Source organism: Pteronotus mesoamericanus, unplaced genomic scaffold (genome assembly GCF_021234165.1).
Source record: "Pteronotus mesoamericanus isolate MK-2021 breed Mesoamerican mustached bat unplaced genomic scaffold, CSHL_Meso_final contig_130, whole genome shotgun sequence".
NCBI lineage: Eukaryota > Metazoa > Chordata > Mammalia > Chiroptera > Mormoopidae > Pteronotus > Pteronotus mesoamericanus.
In genome coordinates, this window is record NW_026555060.1 from 26,226,586 (window position 1) to 26,251,154 (window position 24,569).

At 36.6% G+C, this 24,569-nt stretch overlaps 1 protein-coding gene across 2 annotated transcripts in view; it reads left to right on the forward strand.

Annotated features, from left to right (window-relative positions):
• The window catches only part of USP6NL (USP6 N-terminal like), a 175,453-nt gene that overhangs the window by 54,423 nt on the left and 96,461 nt on the right, over nucleotides 1-24,569 (forward strand). The window lies entirely within an intron of this gene.

A 24,569-nucleotide genomic window follows, 5' to 3' on the forward strand; every position in this document is an offset into this window, starting at 1 on the left:
TTTATATTTAAAATGCTCCTATATTTATAGCCTTTCTCAGTTTAGGATATACTGAAATGCATTTCCAAAATCTTTTTTAATTGTATGTCTGACTTATATTCTTAAAATGAACTAATGCAGATATATCTTGGAAGAAATCCTTGTATATTTTTCTTTTTAAACATTTGAAATAGTGAATCTCCAAAATAATAAGTAGTGTGGCTGGTATGGCTCAGTGGATTGAGTGCTGACCTACAAAGCAAAATGATAAGTAGTGATTGATTTAAAAAATGTAGGCTGTCAACTGAGTTTATAATCCTGGCAATTTTACTAATTTATCTGTGGTTTAAAATCAGTTAATTGATAAATTTTTATATATATATTTTTATATATGTAAAATATATAAAATATATTTGTCTATGTATTTGAATAGCATAAATATAACTCAGATGATATAAAATATAAATTATTTTGAATTTTTAAAAACTTGATATGATCTGTGGTTAAAATAAAGCTTATGAGATTCCTTAAGTCCTATAAAGTGATTTAGGGTGGTGGTATGGAATAATATTGTGACATATAGTATAATCAACCAATAAATAGAATATTAGCAGCTGAAAGAAATCTTATAAATCTTTATGTCTGTTCTCTTTTTATGGGGATATATGGTTCTTACATTGACAAAAATGCAGAACACAGAAACTATTGTCATTTTTGAAAATATGATAGTATCATTTATAATACTTTACAGTTATTCACATCCTATTTTCTACTGCATTTCTACTCCCATTTCTTCTGATATAGAAGACTGCATTCCAGTCCCCTGAATAGCAGCATTCTAACAATTAGGCATTTTTTGAAAAGCTTACTGCTTTTACTATTTCAGGAGACTATAAATTAGTTAATTTAATCACAATCTGTTTGGAAATTCATACAGTTTGACCTTTACAGTCAGAATTTTTAAATTGGAATATTTCTTCTACTTTATGTTTTCAGTCACAATCATCCTTACTTGGAATAGACCCAGGGAAAAGAATAATAATATTCTACTTGCCTTTCAATATGCTCGTGTGCATGCACACACACAAATAGTGCAATCACATTTGACAGGAAAAGCCATAAGGATATAAGAAAATAATACTAAAAGATACTATTTATTAGAGTAATAGAATGGCTTTTGTTCCTAGATTTTTTTCTTTTTTTTAGACAGAATTTTCTGTGACCTGGGAAAGCAGAGGCACTTACTCATAGATTTTTTTTTTCCCCTTAGAAGCTTGTTTTCCAAACCTATTTTAATAGAATTTTTAATCATTTAGAAGGTAACATATTTTATTCTTGTACAAAAGATTATATTTTACCAGTTTTTAATATTGGTAAACTTCAAAGTCCTATAGACAGATATAAAAACAATGACCCATCAGAAGAGTGTTTGACTTAGTTCTTTAAAATGTAGTACAGCACTGGCTGGTGTGGCTCCGTGGATTGAATGCCAGCCTGTGGAACCAAAGGGTCACTGCCACGTGCCCTGATGACTGGGTGGCGGGCCAGGTCCTCAGCAGGGGGCGTGTGAGAGCAACCACACAGTGATGTTTCTCTCCCTCTCTTTCTCCCTCCCTTCCCCTCTGTCTAAAAATAAATAAATAAATGAATAAATAAATAAGTCTAAAAAAAGTAATATAAATTTGATGGATACAGAGAGAGCAACATTTCAAAGTATTCATATTTAATATTAGAACATTAGTAAATAGTATGGAAAATTGACTTTGTGAAGGAAAGTATCAAAGTTAGGGATGAAATAATTATGACAAATGGTTTGAAAAGTTTTCATTAACTAGTTTTTGTTGGTATGAGGTAGTGAACAAACTTGATATAATTTATTATAAGTAGGGCCCAAGCATATGGTTAAGAATTATTTTTGGGAAGGAGGGAAATTTATTAAATACTCATGACTATTCTTCCTAAAATGTTCAAAACATCTGGTAAATCACTGCTTTGTCATTTAGTTGAAGTTAAATATACCAGTTTACTCAGTTTTTAGTGAAATTCAGTGCCAAGAGTTCATGTTAATCCTCTTTAAGTTACTTAGAATTTTGCAACAGTTACACTATGAGAAAGGGAGAGAACTAATAATGCTATTTGAAGGATAATTTTAGCGGTTCTACATTTTTTACTATAACGATGCAGTGGGGAACTGATGGGAATGATTGATATTTGTAAGATAGTTGAAATGGAGAGGAATAGATGTTTTGTAATATAACCTTGGGCAAAATAAAGGAATAATAGTCAAAGGATAACGGGTCTTTGGAAAAGCATCCTTGCCTTATAGGAAAGAGGGTCAAATATGCATGAATTATATGCATTCATTTATTTATCCATCATCCTCTCATTTATTCACTTATTAAAACCCTTATCAGATGTTCAGTCTTTGCAAGTTACTGTGCTAGTCACTGGGGATAGAAAATAAGATACGATCCCTGTTCATTCCTGGAATACGGTAGCCACTCTGCTATTTATGGGAGGGAGGGTGGGAGGAAGAAAAGGTAGGTAAATTTGTTAAGACAGCCTACTCTAAGAGGTGTTATACTCAGGCAGAATAATGGGTAGTGCTGCCATGAGGCCATGATGGGCAGAGTTTAAGCAATTTAATCTTGTGAACCAGGGAAAGGGATAGAATCAGTGATTCCATGGCAAATAGAAAAATAAAGTGTTACGTTTTCGTCTGATATAGCCTAGTTAGCACGCATCTTGAAGGCCGAGCTTGACTAGGTTGGGAAGGCAAAACACCATGGAGCAGACCTATGTAAAATCATAAAATCTATTCAAATGTACATTAGGCACAAATGTGATATCATTGTAGCTGTGTATTATTGAGGAGTCTGGTTTTCTCCTTTAAAAGCCTCATGTTTATTTGGATGAAACCAATACGTCTCCCCTGCCAGCCACAACCACCTAACAAGCCCTCCCCATTGGTGCTCCCTGGAGTGCAGGCCCTCCCCCATCCCCACGCGCACTGCCGGCCCTCTCTCCTTAGGCTCTGGCCCCTGGGCCCAGTGAGTCCACCCCTCCCACCCCGTTAGCTCGGGCTTGATTGTGTCCCTGCCCACCATGTGTTCTTCCACTCCAGCCCTTGCTTTTGGCCTGGGTAACGTAGCCCAGATGCATCCATGGTCCTCCTGCAACCCCAACCCCTGTTCCCTGGAGGGCACCTCTGTGCCCGTTACCCTCTTCTCCAGCCCATTGTGTGCTCCCTGACCACCTCCCCTCACCTTTTGCACCTGGGCCCCCAGTGTGTCCTGCACTCCTTGCAGTTGGTGCCAGCAGCTTTACAGGAGCTAGTCCATGCACCCGCTCCCCACACCCCACCACTGGGTGCCATTCCCCCTATTTCCCTGTTGGCCTCCGCTGTAGGGCATCCATGCACCCACAACCCACAGTGTGCCCCTTCAGACCCAGCATGTCCATACCCCACCTTCCACAGCCGCTACCGTGTTGGCACATGTTGGAGGGCACCTCCCCCCATGTGCACTCCCTGGCTAGTCCCCCCTCACCTTTTGCACTGGCAGCTGGGTCCCCAGTGCGTCCACAGGACCCCCGCCTCATGCATGGGCAGTTCTTCATGGTGAAGAGTTGAGAGTGAGACCAGGCAGCTGGGCTTGGAACCAACAGGGTCAGGATGGACCAGGACATGCTGACCACCCTGAAGATCCTCCTCATCAGGGAGAGTGCCGTGGGCCAGTCTAGCCTGCTCTTGAGGTTCACAGATGATACTTTTGACCCAGAACTTGCAGCAACAATAGAAGTTGACTCTAAGGTGAAAACAATTTCAGTGGATGGAAACAAGGCTAAACTTGCAATATGGCAGTGAGGTAGTTATGGGAGACTGCTAGAATAGAAGAAAGAAATTGTGTTAAGCCTTGGTTGGCCTCCAGTCTTGGCTGGGATCCTCTCTCACTCTACTGCTCCTCCAGGTCCTCTACTTCAGCCTTGGGCACATAAATCAAGCTGTAACCTAATGAGGGTCCGGCTGCCTGCTGCTTTGAAAGCCAACACTGGAGAGGCAGGTGCTGATATAAAGGAAAGTGGTTTATTCAGATGCTGGCCATCTGGAAGATGGGGGACTCTTGTCTCAAAGCCCATCTCCAAATATCAGTCCATGCAGAGGTTTTTTAATAGGGAGAGGGGATCAGAACAAAGAGATCAAGGGAGGGGGTTGAAAAGTTCTCTACATGCAGATGAGCACAGTCCATTCCAGTAAAGCAAGGGATGGTCCTGGTTCAGTCATCCCAGCTCTGCATCATCCTGGTTTTATGTTTGGAGGTTAGCAAATCTCCCAGAGCTGAAATGCCTGAAGATGCGGGTCTTTTATCTTTTGAAGTTAGTTCCTTGTATCTTTTTACAAACATGCTGTCCATGTTCAAGCTATCAGTCAGAGTCAGAAACAATGTCAAAAGAATGGTGGGGTGGGTTACGGTTTCCCACTGTTACAAAGCCAGTTCTGGCAGCAGCTGACAGCAGAATGGGCACTAGGAGGAAGGCCAGGGGTAGGAGCCTACCTCCCATCCCAGCAATCAGAAGGCCCATGAAAGCGGAGCCTCCAGGCAGTTGATGTGGCAGCAGTGCCTCTGAGACACTTCAATTAACAACTGCGACAGCGGCAGAGATGAATCCCACCTCACCAACCCCGACTCCTGCTCAGTCGCTCCTACTGGCTCTTCTCACTGCACCGAAGCCCAGCTCAGCTTGGGATCCCTGTTCCTGACTAGATACGAAGAGCAGCTCCGAATTCTGCCTTGAGGCCAGAGTGGCACTGCCTTCAAATCTGCCCCCGCAGCCCATTCTGGCCTAGGCCCCACCAGCTTCTACAACTCTGGTGTCGACTCTGGTTCCTTCTTTGCTGCCGGCTCAGGCTCTTCCTCTACCTCCACCTCTGCCTCTGGGGCAACCTTAGAGGAATTGAGGCTCATTTCCTGGAAGGAAAGACCATATTCTAAAATACCACATCAGATTGGAAAATAGCTGCTGGACCAAGTGCCTGTCTCCACCCCAACCGATAGTTTCCTGGAGAAATTCTAAGCCTATATGAGCTCTGGCTACTCATGGCCTGGATGCTGGAGCTTCGTTGGGGAGCATGTGGCGACTGGTCACTTGACTAGCCCCAGATTGTGGTGAACCTGTCCTCATAGGAGTTTAGTTAATATAAGAAACACTTTAAATGCAAATAATATGTGTGCCTGTATTGGGAGAATTTGGCTTGTTCACAGGCATGCGTGCACACACACATACAAATGACATAGATACTACAAGTGTTTTTGGTGGCAGATTTTACCTTTCTGGGGATCACACAGTAGTACGGTTCTCAAGTAAGTCTTTTGTGAACCTGGTTTCCTTAATTTATTTTTTATTGAATTTATTGGGGTGACATTGGTTAATAAAATTATATAGGTTTCAGGTGTGCAATACTATAATACATCATCTATATATTTTATTGTGTGTTCACCCCTAGTCAAGTCTCCTTCCATCACCTTTTATGCCGCTTATAGCCTTTTCTACCTCTCCCTACTTCCTTTCCCTCTGGTAACCACCATACTGTTGTCTGTTATTATATTATTTTTTATTAATTACAAATGTGATATGTACATTTTTTTCTTGTAAAAAGTTAGAATGAAAAGTGAACCTCACCCCCGCCCCAGAATCCAACCCTAAACCTTCCTTCTGTTTCTCTTCTTTTTTTTAATTCTCACCCAAGGACATTTTTGTTTTAAATATTTTATTTATTTATTTTTAGAGAGAGGGCAAAGAAGGGAGGGGAAAAGGGAGAGAAACATGGATATGAGAGAGAAAACATCAGTCAGTTGCCTTTCATCTGCGCTTTGTCTGGGACAGAACCCAAGCACATGCCCTGACTAGGAATCAAACCAGCGACCTCTTGCTTTGTGGGCTTATACCCAGCTGAGGCACACTGATGAGGACCCGACAACATTTCTTTCATTGATTTTAGAGAGAGAGAGGAAGGGAGAAGAGAAAGGAGAGAGAAAAACAATGTTGCATTGATTGGTTGCCTCCGTCTGTGGCTGGATGACCAGGGAATGAACCTGCAGCTGAGGCCTGTGCCCTGACCAGGAACTGAACCCACAACCCTTCAGCTATGGGACAGCACTCCAACCAAGCCACACTGGCCAGGCTTTCCTCTACTTAGAGAAAGTGTTCAAAAGTGGATGTTTATCCTGACAAACAGTTTCTATGAATTTACAGGCATATTAAATATATGCAAATATGTCCTTTCCGTAAATAGTTGTGTATGCAAATTACATTGTTCACCTAATATGTCATGATCTTAACATGTAGGTGCATGTAGGTTTATCTTATTCTTTTGTACTGCTCTGTATTTTTCCAATGTATGGATGAAACAGATTAATTAGCTATAACGTTATTGATAGGTTTGTGGGTTGTGTCATCTTTTGCTTTTACAAACAGTATTAAGTGAATGAATGTCTTTTATTTAGAACACCTAAAATCTGCAAGATTTCTTTTTATAAGTGGATTTACTGGACCAAATGATATACCCTTTTAAATTTCTAGAGCTCTTGATAATTAATATCTATAAAAGTTGTATAAATTTATATCCTTATGAACAGTGTATGAGGGTGTGTTTTGCTACAGTCTATCACAGAATGTCAGTAAAATGTTTATGTGCAAAAAAAAGCTTCATGTTTATTTGGCTGAAAACATTTTGAAAATAGTATATGTTTCTCTATCTTGTTAAGCAGAAGTATGCTCCCCATAATTTAACCTTTTCTTAATTATTCAGGTTCTTAATTAAAAATATGTTTTTGTAGGTTACAAAACTTAATGACCATGAGGTCATTAAAATAAGAATAGATTAAGGGTGGGGCCCTGAAGGTTTCTCCTATTAGTGAAACAGGAGCTTTGGTATCTGTCCTAACCTTTTAATTTCCCACTCCCACACCTTAGCACCTTTCTTTTCTCTAGATTATTAAAGTAGCCTTCTCACTTACTGTATTTGATAAACTTGCACTGAACATTTATCACATTTTAGATGCAAGGATACAGAGGTGTATCCTTAAGCTCATATGCAAGTGGTAAGAGACAATCGATAATTAATACAGTATGGTAAGGCTTGGAGTAGACAAGGTGTCATGGGAACCCGACAGGGAACTGGCCCTCATTTGGTAATTAGGAGAGTGAAAGACTTCAGCTCTTTGATGAACTGACAGATGCTCTCATTTGAGCCAAGTATCAAAGGATGCATAAAGGCTAGCTAGCTAGTGGGAAAAAAGAATGTGTATAAGCATTCCAAGCCAAATAAATAATGGAGGGAACTCAGATGTCCAAATGTGAAGAGACTTCCATACCATGTGAGACGTTTGGAAATAATCTTAAAGAGATAGTGGGAGAAGAGGAGGAGAAGACTGGTCATGTTGTAGTTGGTCGTTTAACTCTGTATTCCATCCTTCCACACTATGAAATAGTTTTCTGAAATAACTGTTTTAGATAGCTTTCTGAAACAATTTGCCATTGAACCTGAATTTAGACTTAACCTATATTTCTAGGTCTGTCACTAAATCTCTCCATGCCCTAACTGTGCCAGCTGTACCAGAATGCTTGTCTGTTTCCAGAGCAGGGCTCCATGAGGACAGCACGTCCTGCTCCTCATCAGAGCCCCACCAGATCTGCCTGCAGGACTCCAGTGCCATCCCCACCGAAGTGCTTCCTGGCTTTTTCTTCCCTTGCCCCTCTAAGTCAGAATTAATCACTCCTTTCTCAGTATTCTCTTAACATTTTACTTTTGTCTTTAATACTACATCTTTAAAATTATATTTTACATTATGATTATGTTTATTGAGGTGACCAATAAATGTTCATTGAAATAAATGTTTTGGCTTACAGGACATTTTTGCTTCCATTCTGTTTTTAGTTGTGTTTGAGATGGTTAAGAATGTTGTAAACTGATCTTTAAATAAGTGGCATATCATATCTAATAACAAAACAATACACAGGGAAATGTTTGATTGCCCTTTGAGTTATTTTGTAATCATCTGATACGATAATGGTTTTCAACTTATATTTAAAACATATCCATATGTTGCTAAACATAGTGACTATTTAAGCTTGAGAATCTGAAGTCATAGTATCTAGTGTAGTTTAGTTGTTTGAAGTTCTTTATGATAAATAAAAACTTGAATGCTCTTGACCAAAAAAGAGATACCATGATGATAATTATTTACTGAGAAGTTAAGAAATGGTTGCTCGTAGCAAACACTGTCATTGCCCACTCTATCCATTCTCCTTTAATTCTTTACTAATAACAAAATAACATTGATTTGTTTTGGGGTGATACTGTGCTCAGTTAAAAAACACACCAACAAATAAAGTCTATTTCCTGACTTGTAAGCAAAAGCTTGCTGGGGATTTCTGGGCAAGTTTTTCTGTCTGGGATTGCTGGAGTTGTATCAGCCATGATATGGCCCTGAGTCAACGTTTGTAAAGTGCTTAGAACAGCACTTGGCACATAAGTATGTATTTGTTAAATAAATAAAATGTGCACAGTGTTCAGATTTATGATGCTCTATAATTTACTAATGTGTAGTGATTATCTTTTTGTCCTTTTTGTATCTCTATTGCCCTTTTGAGAAGAAAACTGTATGCCAACCTGATTGAATGGATTTTTTTATTTTTATATTTGACCACAATTGATAATAATGTTTTTGTTATGCATGCTAGCTTAACAATTTAGAGTTAGTGCACACTGCTTTCAGGGTGAAGAAGTCTCCTTTGTCAGGCATTTTGAGAGTTCCAGCGTGCCTTTCCCAACTCATTTTTCACTCTGCCATCTATTCTAACCCTTTGTTTCACTGTTTAGTTAATCAGTTCTTATTAAAAATATTTAATGGTGATGGTTTCATCTCTTCAAGTGGTATATAAGCTCTCTGACTGCATAGTACTATTATCTGTGTGTTTAGTAAATGCCCAGGGTATGCTTGTTTAATAAAACAGTGGGAAGCTGCCTGGATAATAGTTGTTAACTTTGTAGGTCACTACCCCACAACATGGTGACATGCAAAGTGCCATTTGGTAACACATTTGGAGATTTTCTGGATGACACGTTCTTTTTCTTTTTGAAGATTTTATTTGTTTTTTTTTTAGAGAAAGGAGAAGGGAGGAAGAGAGGAAGAGAAGCTTTCATGTGCGAGAGAAAGAGCTGCCTCTTGCATGCCCCCAACTGGGGACCTGGCCCACAACCCAGGCATGCACCCAGACCCTGAACCAAACCAGTGACCTTTTGCTTTTCAGGATGATGCCCAGCCCACTGACCCATACCAGACAGGGCTGGATAACACATTCTTAACGAATCCTCGTAAAGGGTCTTGGTTTACTTCTTTAAATTATCTTTCATATTCTTTGCTCTGCTGTTTGTTGCTTCTTTTTGTGTTTTTCCTGATTATACTGAAATGTTTATCACATAAAATAACAAAGGGAAATCAATCAAAAGGAAAAATATACCATCCAATATAACAATGACAACTTAATTTTTATGTTTCTATAATGCATCTAAATATAATTTTGGTCATTTTTTTGCTTTAAACAAGTTTATCTTCCCCATATGAGGAAAAAGTATAAAAACTTTAAACTTCTGTAGAACAGCATATGCCTGTGGTGTAGCAAGACCATATGGAATCTCATAAATTGCTTAATAGGTAATATCAGTGGCAAAGCCATAATTACCTATGGATAGCTGCGTTTTGGATTGCACATAATGTCACAAATATATGTTGTGTAAGTTACCTGTTGTTATTGTCTTGATGGAAAAGAGTGGATATTGTAAAATGAGTAATGGGAATCAAAATTATGTATGGTCTTGCAGAGTAAGCGGAGCTAACTCAGACATCTTCTCTGAGACATTGAGTCAGTATCCCACGTTGCTTCCTTAGGATTTTTAGAGGTGGCATGGAGGATACTTGGGAACTGGTAGGACAGGGGTTACTAGGTTCCATTTGACAATGATTTAGAGTAGGCCTTTTGCATATATCTCTACTTGCTACCCTATAACATATATACTTACAGTTACTTTTTTAAGTGCTGTGTATTAAGCTGTGAGCTTCTTGAGGGCAAGGACCATAATTCATTCATCATTTTGAAGAAAAGTTAATTACGAAGAATGCAGTGGCTGATGAGCTTGCCTGGTATTTGATTCTCGATAGCTTATCATCAAAGTGATGAATGCACACATGGGTAAGAGATAATTGTTCTATTTAACCAGTTACCTAATTAATGTGGGGATTCTGTTTTTACTCTCTATTATTTTATTAGTGAAACAGACTGCCCAGTAGATATTAGAAACATTCTCTAGAGAGCAATTAGGTTTGCCAGATTTATTTTACTTGGAATGCCGCTTGGAATAAAATATTTGTTCCACTCCCTAGAATTTAAATGCTATTTGAAAGTTCTGCTGTGTCTTCATTCAGATAACTTGTTACCCTTTAAAAATAGGCTGCTGGAGTGTTGTGTCTCTCCCATCTAGCAAACACCAGATGCAGTGATTAATAAAGGTCATTATGCTACTTACTCATGGAGAGCTTTTAATGACTGTCACCTGAACATCTGCTAGTTTCATCACTGCAGTTACCAAAACATCCAGCACAATATAGATGCTTTTCCTGGAAAATCTGACTCAGGCTAATCTTCTTAGTCTACTACTTAAGAACATTTTAATATACCTTTAAATAATTGTGAGAAAGCCCTTATTTTTCTGTAGAGTGTACAATCCAAAATGCCAGTGAAAAAACTTTTGGAATGGTTATAATTTAATCCTGATGCCTTATGGGCTGAATTCTCAGTGTCTAGGAATTGTCTGTGTGCAGAACTGGATGGCAGAAACAGTGACTCTCTCATGCGTTCTAGTTATCATGTGAAACCTTGACTGGAAATACGGGGTTTGGAGTGGAGTTGAAAGGAAGGAAAAAGTGTACCCAGACTTTGCTGGGAGAAATGAGAAATGAAAAATGAGAAAGCATAAATTGATTGTGGGGTTTTCAAAAATAGGAACAAGTACTTTTTTTATTTTGAAATAATGATGTATTCACAGGAAGTTACAAAGCACAGTGCTGAGAGGTCCCATGACTCTTCATTCAGTTTCCCTTAGTGGTGATACGTCACAGGATTATAGCTAAATATCAAAACCAGGATGTTGACATTGGTGCCATCCACAGACTTTATTCAGATTTCACTAGTTTTACCTGCACTTGCGTGTGTGTGTAGTTTATGCAGTTTTATCACATGAGTAGATTCGTGGAGCCACCATTTTGATCAAGATACAGAATTGTTCTGTCATCTACAGAGCCGCCCCTTTTGAGTTACACCCCTTTCACTCACCCTCCCTGCACTTCCCTAACCCCTTGAAACTACTAATTTGTTCCCTCTTTCTATAGTTTTGTAATTTTGAGAACATTATGTAGATAGAGTCATATGTTAACTTCCTTTTAGGGATTGGCTTTTTTTCCCACTCAGTTTCCATGCACATTGTTTCATGTATCAGTCATTTGTTCCTTTTTATTGCTGAGTGGTGTCCATTAGAATGAATGTCTCAGGGTTTGTTTAACCATTCACCCATTGAAAAATATTTGGATTGTTTCAAGATTTTGACTACTACAAATAAAGCTTTTATGGGCATTCATGTACAGGTTTTTGTGTGGACAAAGATTTTCATTTCTCTGGGATAAATACCCAGGGATGTGATTGGTGGATTGAATGGTAGGTAGATGTCTATCTTTTCAAGAAACTGCCAAGAGACCAATACTGTTATTTCTCTAAAACTTATTTACTAATGCCTAATAAAACTGAGATACCAAGAAAGAAGTCCATTTATAATGATTGGGTTCTGCAGAATTCCATGTCTACAGATCAAGAAACACAACCAAGTGAAATCTGGCAAATATAACAGACAAGTTACAGAAGTACAAATGGCTAGTTACATATGGAAAGATTTTGACAGTCACTAATAATTAAAGGACTATTCATTGTTGGCATTAGGTTGAAATGCAACTAATTTAAAACGAGATAGAAGTGCAGCGTTGGAGGGTTCCGTCGGGCAGTTACAGTGGCTGAGTAATGCCTTGAGTACCCAGGTGTTTTCATTCTTCTCCTTGGTCACACTTCATCTTTGTTCTCATGTTTGCAAGATAGCTGCTGCATCTCCATTCTTAGATCCAAGAGCTAGGCCAGAAGAAAAAGGGAAAGGGGGAATCCAGAATGGATGTCACCTGGAGAAGGAAAGCAAAAGCTTTTTCTGAAATCACCAGCCAGAACTGTGTCACATGGCTACCACTTGCTGCAGAGTGGCTGGGGGAAGCAAGCCTTTTTTTTTTTTTTTTTTTTTTTTGTGAACTGGAAACATTCTGGCTGAAAAGATTTGGGGTTCTCTTAGTTGAGAAAGATGTTGTGATATTGGGTAGGAAATTAGCAATGTTTGCTGGAGAATGTAGATATAAACAATAATGAAATATCATGTGTGCCCAAGACTGGCTAAAATTAAAAGAAATACGAATAATGTCCAGTGTGATGAAAGAGGTACTAACACCATTGATTGTAAGAGGACAAATCAATATACTTTTTTGACTGGCAATTTGGTATTTTTTTATCAAAATTAAAAATGGTGTTTTACCTGGCCCATCAATTCAAACCTGTGACTCTATTCTGTTAGAAATACTATATGTGCACAAAGATCTTCACTGTAGCATTGTTTACAATAATATCAAACCACTAGGAACTATTCAACTAGCTCTCAGTTGCAGAGAGTGTAAAATATTACCATACATTCATATAGTGGAGTATAGAATAGCCAGTCACTGAAAATAATAAGTTTGAATTATGTGTTATGGAAAATAACTATGAAATACATATGAGTAGATAAAAATTGCAGAACAATATGGTTTCATCGCCTGCCCTTCAATACATAGGTATGTGTTCATATTGTGTACATGTGTGTGTATATGGTATGACTATATATGTTTTGGAGTATGCAGAAGAGAAAGACTTTATGGAAACCCACCAAAACTGGTTAATACTGGGAATGGCTTAGGGAAAAGGGTTAGGGGAGGGGGGGAAGACATTTCACCCTTTTTTATACAAAACTGTAGTTCTTCAATATTTTACACACATGTAATAGCTGTCCAGTTAGAAAATGATATTCTACAATACGATTTGTGGTTGCTCGAAGCATAAAGTTGTATATTTTAACTATTCTGGATGAAACTACTTACATTTTTATTTTGCCATTTTATGTCATAGAGTATACTAAATATTTTTTCTTGGTAACTCTGGATCTAATGTGGTAGCCAGGGCTACTGGAATTCTCAAAATAGATTAAATGCTTTTTAACTCTTACCAATTTTTTAACTTTCTGACTCTAGGCAGGTAGTTATTTCTTGTACATTATGGGTGTGTCTATCTCTTATTGACCTTCCTATTTCTCATTTTCTGCTTTAATGTTGCTTGACTTGGGAATGAAACAGCCATCAATCTGCTTTTATTTTTGCCTGAAACTAGTTCTGAATAAAAACAGGAGAAATTAGGCCTGAATGAAGGTTTTGAGAGACTTTATAGGTTAATTACACAAACTTTAATTCATTGTTGTTCAAATACTGTTTCTTACTGTTCAGAGGCCTTTTTTTTTTCCTTTGGTTACCTTTGAGTCTCAGCCATGGTTTGATTATTTGAGATGACTTGATATGTGAAGTTTGCTGAACCTGGGAATCTTTAAAAACAGATAACCCAACAGTGTGGATCCCTCTTTTAGAGAAACTTACTACTGTAGTAAAGAAAGGGGATAGAATGTTTCAGGGTAGGGTTATGTAAGAAAACACCCAGGAACCTTCAAATATTTGCATTTTTTTCTGTTCCCTTAATGGTAAGATGATTCTTGCCTTTGCTGACAACTTAATAATTAACTTGTGTAATATAGTGTCTAGAGCACACAAATCAGACTGAGGAGTGTACTCTAGTTGAGTGGCCTTTTTGGTCCTCAGTTTTCTTACATTTAAAAGCTTATTTTGATTAATATTAGTACATATTTTGTAATTGCCTAGGTGACACATCAGCAATTACTGTGAACATTAAGTGGAAATAGTTTCTGTAATGTATTCTGTAATAGTTTCTGTGAGTATCGAAATAAGGACTATTGGATAAAAAAGCTGTGCTACATTTACATAGTGGAATAGTACTTGGCTGTAAAAAAAGAAGGAAAACGTACCCTTTGTGACAGCATGGATGGACCTGGAGAGTATTCTAAGTGAAATAAGCCAGTCAGAGAAAAACAAATACCATTTAACCTCACTTATATGTGGAATCTGATGAACAAAATAAACTAACAAATGCAATAAAGACAGACTCATAGATACAGAGACCAGACTGACAGTTGTCAGACGGGAGGGAGTAGGGGAGCTGGGTGAAAAAGGTGAAGGGATTAAGCAAAAAAAACGAAAAGAAAAGAAAACTTCTAGACACAGACAGCAGTATGGTGATTACCAAAGGAAAGAAGAGTGGGGGCAGGTAGAAGAGGTTAAAGGGTAATAAGTAGCGACAGAAGAGAACTTGATTTTGGGTAGTAAACACATAATACAATATACAGATAACATATTATAGAATTGTACAAAACATATAATTTTATTAACCAGTATCACCCCTATAAAGTCAATTAAAAATGTAAAAAAAGATATAGTAACTGTAATTGTAGAAGACAATGTGAAATTTGAGATTTGTGTAATGTATTGTGTTTTTTTTTTTAACAAAACGAGACTTTATTATTTCATTTTATCTTTATAGAATTAATCATTCTTTGTGCAAAAAACTTGGACAACACAAAACACAAGGGGAAGATTTTTTAAAAATCCTCTGTAATTTCATTACTCAAGAAAGATCTCTGTTAATATTCACTTGTCTATCATTCTAGTCTTTTTTCTATATGCATTTATTACTTGCCCTATAGATTTGGTTCTCAGTCCCTAAAAACAACCTTGCATGGTGTGGTTGTATCTCAGTTTTACAAATAAGGGAAATGAGGCTGAGAGAGGTTAAGATCAAATTGCTGAGAAGTGTTAGTGGTGGCATTCATGATCAGGACTGATGCCCCGTTGGAACGAGATGGGGCTCCCCTGCTTACTTAGTGGAAAGCCAGTCCTCTCCAGAATCAGTTTACACAAATTTGTGTTTGTAAGATGTTGATCAGGGTTTAACTTGTACTTTGTGATTGTTTAAGAAAGCAAAATATGTTTGAGCTTAGTACAGTGTTTTTCCATATATTTTTACAGTATATTACTTGGATGATGTGCATATTTGGAGCCCCATCAATATTAAATTGTAATGAGTGAGGTCAAAGGTAGATTTTGTACTAGTCCAAAGTGATTAAGCTGCAGTCTTATTACAACAGTGCTTGGGATATACTATGTGTACACTTGGATGTTGAATTACTGTGTGATTTGGAAAATGATTTTAAAGTTGCATTTTTATTATACTAAAAAATGACTAAGTTGTACAGGGTGGAGCATAGTAGGTTTACAGTTGTAAGTATGTGAAACAGTTTATTCTTGTATTATTATTTATTATTTTATTATTTTTCATATGAACAACTATAAACCCACTTTTGCCACATCCTGTATTCTTATTTTTATAATAGTTTTGAAATTCAGATTTTCCTGTTCGTGTGTTCTTAAGAAGTAGAAATTATTATTTGCCTTTAATATAAACATGCTAAAGCATTTACATATTTATTTGTAATCTTCAGAAACTCCCTGAAAAATTAGTTTTTATATTATACTGCATATACTGCCTACATAGTAACTTAGGTACACACACATACACACACAGACAAATCTATTTCCTGAAGAAGACTTAACCTTCATTGCTTTGTTATACTTGTACCTTTTTCTTAGGAAATTTGGTAATCTATTATTTACACAGTTTTGAAAATTATGCTGTCATGATTATAGCAGTATGTAACCAAGCTTGATTTAATGGCTTGTATTGCTTTTTAATGATTTTTTTCAGAAGTAAGATTTTAAAAAATAATGTTAGTAGTTCATCTGAATGTATCATCTAGGCAATTATATATCATGCAAAATAAGCTGTGGTTAATTTTAGACATTATACTTTGAATTTAAACATTGCCAGAAACATTCCAGAAAGAATTCACTATATTCTGTAATTGTAGCAGAGTTCTTTATGTATTTATATATAACTTAAATATGATGTAACTTTCAATTTGGTTAGGATTATGTGGATAGAGTTTATGTAAAGTTAATGAGGTGAATTAAATGTGATTATTTGTAGAGGTGTGGCGTTGTTATAAAGTTAGGGGTGTTTGGCCAAGAAGTACAGTGATTACGGGGTCTGTGGATGGGAAGTTGTAGGAGGAGATGCTTGGAATTTCACAACTTCAGACTGGGGCCAGACTGTTAATGGTTGTTTCAGAAACATTGGGATTTATCCTAAGATATCCAGAGGTAGACATTGAGAAAGCCGCATAATAAGTGTAGTATTCAGGTAGGTTAGATTGAAGAGACATAGACAGATATAGAATTCATCATTTTGGGAACGGATGTAATCGCTGATGAACTTGTTGAAGACAGGGAGAGGAGAGAAGAAGAGAGAACCCAAGGGAATGCTGTTGGACAAGGAGACAGACCTCTGCCATGTTGGTGGTGGTCTGTGCACGGGCATTAATGACTGTATTTGTTGAAGTGAAAGTTAGTCAGGGGGCTGAGGCTGAGACTTTTGAGTCCTCCTGGCATCTGGCCTGACCTGTTACTTCCCATAGGCTCTTGCCAACTTTATACCCACTTTGTTTGTATCTGTGCAGCTAGATGTGGCTGGAGAACATACCACAATTGTCTGGCTAATTGTACTTTGAATTCATGATCTTGATCTTTAGGTGGACTTTTACTGATGCCTGGTAGTCATACTACATTATCCTACTTCATTCATAGAAGTAACTATCTCAGTTTCCCCCCTTTTCTCAAGCCTTCAACATCTGTTCCCCTTTTCCAAATTCTCAGCTGATTATCTTGCTTCCTTTACTGAGAAGCTTGAAGTTAATTATTTCAATGGACTAGTAGTGTCAGTTAACCTACATCACATCCATGGAACCCATGTTCCTCTGCCTGTTCCCACTATAGATGAACTCTCTGCTCCTGTGTCATGCTAGCTCCTTTCCTTGTTCGCTAAATTCTCTGCCCCTCATCCTCCCCAAAACATTGTTCACTCAGCTCTCTGTTCTTTCTCATGTCATCAGTTTTCCTCTTCTGTTGGCTCATTTGCACCGTTATACCATGTGCTGTTTTTTTTCTCTTATCGAATGAAAAAGAAAAAACCCACATTTGACTCTACTAATTTTGCCAGCAACTATCCCATTTCCTTGTTCACCTTTGCTGTAAAGGACTTGTCTGTACTCAATGTCTTTAATTTATGCACTTCCACCTCTTTTATATGGACTTTAGTCAGATTTGCAGCTCCATAACTCCAATATAACATTGGAGATAATCCAATTAAAAATCTGCTTTTAAAATCAAAAACCTTATTTGAATTAGAATGTTATTGATAACACTTTAAGTTCTTGTGCCAAGTATAATATATTTAGAGAAATGTGTAGACTTTATCATCCATCTTTAGTTGCTATGGTTGTATCATAAAGAGGTACTAAAAATGGTCACAGATTTTAATTGCTCTTGTTAAATATTGGGCATTATACTTGCTGGCTTTGTAGTATTGGGCTCCATATGTATTTTTTGGTGACTTATTCCTTAGTCCTTCCCATGACTAAGAAATTGCCTAGTTTTGATCAAGCAGATGGTTTTAAGTTTCTCTGTAATATGTTGAATGAAGTTGTGAATGAATAACTGAGCCCAGTGAGCATAAAAACAATTAGCATGCAGGAAGTTTAGCATGGAAAGAAAAAATATAAGCAAAGTTAATCTGATATATAATTAATAATCTCCATAATTTGATAATGAGTTGTATGCTTTAGCTTTTATTAATCTCTTAAAAATCCTTTTGAGGACATGGAGTTTCCTAGAATTCACTTAAAAGCCTCTAGTTATGACCCAAAAGGAAGTAATCAGTAGGATATTTTTTCTTCCATGCAAGGAATATGAAAAATTTAGGTCTCAGTTGGTGGTACCCCTGAATGAAATTGCGAGTCACATCGATAGGCTCAAAAGTATTGGATGTGATTGATTTGTTGTTAAACAGGGGCCTAGAGAGACTCTTCCTGACACCTCTCTACATTAAAATCTCCCAATGTGAGTGTGAGTTGGTTTGTTTTTCCTTTTAACTATGTCAATTTTTGCTTTGTATATTTTGAAAATATGTTATTAAGTTTATGCTTATATCTTCCTATGGATTGATTCTTTTGTTGCTAATAAATGTTACTTTTTATCTCTAGCAATGATTCTTGCCTAAACCTACTTTGTCTAAAATGAGTACAATTATATCAGCTTCTTTAGATCTATGTTTGCATGGTATCTCTTTGCCCATTTTTTTCACCTTCATACTTTCTATGTTCTTATATTTAAGATGTGTCTATATGTGTTTATATTTAATCTGATAATTTTTATCTTTTAATTGAAGTGTTCAGTTTGTTTACATATAATATTGTCATGTTTGGGTCTAAATCTGACTTCCTGTTTATATCTTCCCACCTGTTTTAAATCCTTTTTCTATCATTTCATACCATTTTTTAGATTATTCAAATATTTTGTATTATCCATTGTGAGATTTCTTTCTTAATTATAAATTCTTTTATGATTCTTTAATGTTACCCTAGATTGCATTATTCATCCTTAACTTATTAGAATGTATAAGTTAGTGCTGTTACCCATTTCCCAGAAATATCTTAAGACCTTAAAATACTTTCTCCATTCATGTGCTACCTACTTTTAGGTATTACTCATGTATGTTTTAATTCTACATGTATTTTAAGCCCTGTGTATTTAATATCCCTGTATTTACTTTTTCCATTGCTATTTATTTATTTCTTCATGTTTGTTCTTCTATCAGTACTAGTATTCTTCTGCTTGAAGAACTCCCTTATGTATTTTAGTATATGTGTATTGACCATTAAATATATCAGATGTCATTTGTCTGAAATATCTTCATTTTTTAAGAATTCAATTTGAAGGATATTTTTAAAATTTTTTTGAAATTCTAAGTTACTGATTATTTTCTTCCAGCATATTAAAAGTGTTGATTTATTGTCTTCCACCTATCATCATTTCTGTTTAGAAATTTGCCATTAGTCTTCTTATTGCTTTTCCTTTGTAGGTTATCGGTCTTTTTCTCTGGCTGTTTTGAAGATTTTTTTCTTTGTCTTCAAATTTCAGAAGTTTTACTCTGATACGCCCAGATTGGGGGGGGGGGGGGTGTGTGTGTGTGTGTGTGTGTGTGTGTGTGTGTGTGTGTATCCTGCTTGGGGTTATTTTGCCTTTTGAATCTGTGAGTTATTGCTTATTAGGTCTTTAAAACTGATTCCACACCATTATTTCTATATCACCTTTCTGGGCCTTCAGTTGCATGTGTGTTATACCATTTCCTTGTGTCTCATATGTCTCCTATGCTCTTTCATGTATTTTCCACCCTTTTTTCTCTTCTTGTTTCAGTCTAGAGATTTTCTAGATCACTTAATCCTCTCTCTACATGTGTTTAATCTATTAAGGCTGTCCGTTGAGATTTTAATTTTAGTGACTGTATTTTTCAGTCCTAGAATTTTTATATTCTTTAAAGAAAGATTCAAGTCTTTGGCGAGATTCTACATCTTGTCATCAGTTTTCTTGAACATAATATAGAATTTAAAAGAAATTCTGTGGCTGATATTGCAATACCTTTTATACCTTGTAGGTCTGTTTTCTTTTTTTAAATTTTCTTTTTAATCCTCACCTGAGGACATTTTTTCATTGCTTTTGTAGAGAGAGGAAGGGTGGGGGGAGAGAAACAGTAATGTGAGAGAGAAACATAAACTTGCTGCCTCCTGTATATGCCCAGACCAGAGGTTGAACCTGAAAACTAGGTGTGTGTCCTGATCAGGAATCGAACCTGGAGTCTTTTGGTGCATGGGACAACACTTCAACCAACTGAGCCACACTGGCCAGGGTGTTTTATTTTTTTTAATTTTATACTATTTCTTCATATGCCTGGTAACTTTTTATTGAATAGCAACTGTTATATATGAAAACATTGTTGAGGTTTTGAATAAACTTTTAGCTTCTGGCAGGCAATTAAAAAAACAGAGTAACTTTGTTTATCATGTTTGAGCTGTTGCAAGTCTGAGTTTTAGTGTTTATAAGGTTTTGTTTATTTTGAGTTCTTTATAGTCATAGGTTATGGTCATTCAGGGACCTCAGCTGGAAACCTGGGGTGTCTACCAAGGTTTCTGCCTTCTTCATGGGTCTTGAACTCCAATTTTTATCTTCCCAGGACTGCCAGAAACTCTGTTTAGCTTTTAACTGTTACTGCTGTTCTCTGCTTGGCTTCTCAAATTCTGTGGTGCTTATGAATTGGCAATGCAGTGTTGAGTTAAGGAACTGAGATTTTAGACTGATTTCTCTTTGCTTTCTTTCCTCTGGGGATCTTGCCCTTTAGGCCCTCAGTGCCAGTATTTGTCTTCCCAGCTCTTGGAGCTGGTGAAAATTATTGAGTTTTCTTCCTCTTAGTAGTTTTTATCTGGGGTGGGCATTATTGGTACTCTTTTCCCTCTGCATTCTTGCCACCTGTCTTTCTTCATTCTTGCTGTCTGTAATACAAATGTAATGGCCGGAGACCCAATAGCCGTCAGTCTTTGGACCACGAGGTGACTTTGAGGATGGGACCCTTAGAGCAAATAATAGACAAGAAACATTGAAAAGCCTGGAATCCTGTTGACTCTAGAGTCCTCATATCAGACCTGGAGGACTTAGATCTAGATTACTTAGTTATCAGCAGAGATAGCAGTATCTTCTCTTGTTTTAGACTTGCTATTTTAACTTTTGTGTTTTACCTAGACAAACCATAGTGCTAATTAACAGAGCAAACTGACATAAGTATACATTCACATGAACATATTAAGGGCCATCGATTTTTAGTCTTTTACATAGTTGTTACATATATAACATGTGATATTCACCGAGCGAATGGTTTCACTGAATGAAGTATCTCCCATACTTGCCTAAATGCCTGTACTTTAATTCCCACACAAGAAAACATGGAAATCCAAGTTAGTGAGAGGAATGTTACTATACAGAAAGATGAATTTAAGTGTTGTTAGTTATTATTATTACAAATTACTTATGACATACTTACCTAATGATCCAAATAGATTATACTTGGGAGTTACTGTACACTGTCCTGAAACACTTTTTCTTCCATTCCACAAATATTATTCAATGAACAAAATATGGTTGTAGACATATGTACTGTGGGAACTCAAAAAAGCAAGGGATGATTGAAAAAATACTGAGAAATTAGTAAGAAATTACATGTAGAGGGTGAAAGAAAAAGAAAATGTTAAAAGGGACACTAAGCTTTTGAACTTAAGGTCTGTACCCAGCTTTTGATTGAAAAAGGCAAATTAGGAAAGGGTTCCTTGCCTGAGTTCTCTCCATAATGTGAATTGTATAACATCAGTATAAAAGGATTTCTTTACCTTTTCAACCCTGAAGGATATTACAGAACTTTGCCAAACCTTCGGTTGCAGTTGTACCCTATGTATTCTGTAACTGCCTCTTTCCCTGGACAGTATTTCAGGGACTGGTCTTAAAACCACTTATAATCCTTAGGTATGTGGCAAAACTCTGACCCCATTGAAAACAGGAATTCAGCATAAAGCAGCATTATTTCCTTCTTTTGACACAGACTATAATTAGCGTCTTAGGACTTACAGTAGTATCTGTTCACATTTTTGAGGTATACACTTAAGAATGACTCACTATCCTGACTCATTTGTTGGAGTTCGCTGTCATTCAAAAGCTCTTTCATTCTGCCTTTCTTTTACTGGCTTTAAATTTTTTTCCCTGTGAATAGAATTGCTGTAGCAAGTATCACATTGCTGAATATAATCTTTGTTTTTTCTTAATTGGTGTGTATATGCCATGCCTTGAAGCATATTCAAAGCTTTTACTTATCATGGCTGGCATTTTCTTGTTTAGTCTTGGCAGGAAGTAGTATAGTGAGAGTTAGTAGTATGTAAGAGTAAGTGAGACAACAAGCTCTTTTGTTAATAGGATGAATGTATAAATACTGTATAATTTACTCTAGTGGAAGTATGCATCTGTTGTTTAGAAATGTATTATAAATTTAGTTGTATCCAGCTAAAACCTGTTCCAGGAAGTACCATGAGGCCTAGTGAATATTTTCAGCTTTATAATTGACCTGGCCAAGCCAAATGATTTCTAAGAATATTTGATCAAACAAAATTTCAAGGAAAGAATTTGAGTAGTCCTTAGAGTTTATGATAGGATCAGACCAATGACTTAAGTCTAGGTGAACAGACCTAAACAAGCCACTGCAGAAATTCACTGAGTTTTGCTATACTGTGTATAGATGTTAACACAGTTATGTGCACACGATTTTGAGACAGAGAGGCCTGGGTTTGATTGGTGGCACTACTACTTAATGGCTTTGCAATTGTGGGCCACCATTAACCTTTCTCAGTTTCAGTTTTCTCATCTCTACAGTGATACCTATGTCACTAGGGTTGTGTTAGGATTACATTAGAAAATTCTTATTCATTCATTTAATCATTCCGTAAGTTTAGTGAATATCAATCATGTGTCTGGCACTGTACTAGGTACTGGTTTACAGTGGTAAATAAAATGATCTGGCCTGATATATGGGCCTAGTGGAGAAGACAGAAAGCAAACAAGTTAACAAGTAATAAAATAATTTAAAATTGTGGTATTTTCTGTGAAAGAAGATATCAAGGTGCCATGAAAGAGAACAACTGAAGGAAGATCTCCCTGAGCAGGTAGCTCTGAGGCTGAGGTGGAAAGAGTGGTAAAGTGGAGAAAAGAATTCTAGACAAAGGGAATAGAATATGGAATGGCTCTGAAGTACCCACACAAAAAGGAAGCTATTAGGAACTGAAAAAAGTCCTGTGTGATAGGAATATTGCTTGCAAATGATGAAGAGTGGGATAAATAGCTATTCATGATCTGTGTGGTGCCTGGCCCATGGTGCATGATTAACGTTAGTTGCTATCATTGTTATCATTACAGTGATCCCTTTATTTTTTAGAGGTTACATTATGGGCTGACACTTAAAACCTTAAAAGAAGCAAATAGCTTCCGAAGCAGATGCCACAGAGTCAGTATATTTAAGCTCATGTGTGCTGTTTAGAGAGGCCTTTAGGTTCTCACTCAGAGCTTGTTGGTGGTTATTTTTCATACTGTTCACATAAATTGAGTTACTTGGTTTTTAGAACAGCCTAGCCTAAAAGTGGCAAATTAGGGCATGAATTTAGAGGTTTTCTAAAAGCAGGAAGTTTTAGTGTAATAAATTCAGTATAAAATTCACAATGAATGATTATTAAAAATGTCAGATGAAATCTTCTGGCACTTTTTTGGATTTATTGAGGTGGTATTTACATACCGTGGAATTCATTCATTTGAAGCACAGAACTTGATGAATTTTGGTAATATGTCATATCACTACCACCACATGATATAGAAAAGTTCCAACAAGAATCCTAAAAATTCTTGTTTTCTTGTGTCTCTTTGCCCTGGCCACCAGCATCTGGCAGCCACTAATCTGCTTTCTGTTACTATAATTTTGTATTTCTAGAATTTCATTTTAATAACATCATACATTATATGTCTGACTTCTTTTAGTCATGTTGTTGCATGTATTAGTAATTTGTTTCTTTGTATTGCTGACTAGTATTCAGAGTAGAGATGAACCACAATTTGTTTATTCATTCACCAGTTTATAGACATTTGGGTTGTTTCTAGTTTTTGGCTATTATGAATAATGCTTGTATGAACATTCAGAGAAGATTCTTTATGAATATATGTTTTTGTGTGTGTAGATACGGGGAGTTGGATGAGTAATATGGGAAAGTTCATATCTAACTTAATGAGATACTTCTACTTTTTTCAAATGTGGCTGTACCCATTTTATTCTAGATGCTCCACATCCTTGGTAAACTTTGTATTGTCAGTCTTTTTACCTTTAGTGGTATTCATATCTCAATGTGATTTTAATTTGCATCTTTTTAAAAATGTTTGTTGGCCATTCATATTTTTTCTTTATGAAGATATCTGTTTAATATTTGAAGTGTCTGTTCAAATCTTCTCATAAAACATCTACTGCTTGTCTTCTTATTTAGTTATAAGAATTCTTTAGATATTCTGGGTACAAGCCCTTTGACAGCTATTTTATAAATATTTTCTTCCAGTCTGTGGCTTCTATTTTGTTTTCTTAACTATCTCTTTTTTAACAGTTATGTCATGGAACTTAAAAAAAAATTCTTTCCTTGTACTTTTTCCATTGCCGTTTACCCCCCCATCCCCTCCGCCACTGCACCCCCGCAGTCATCACACTGCTGTCTGTGCCAT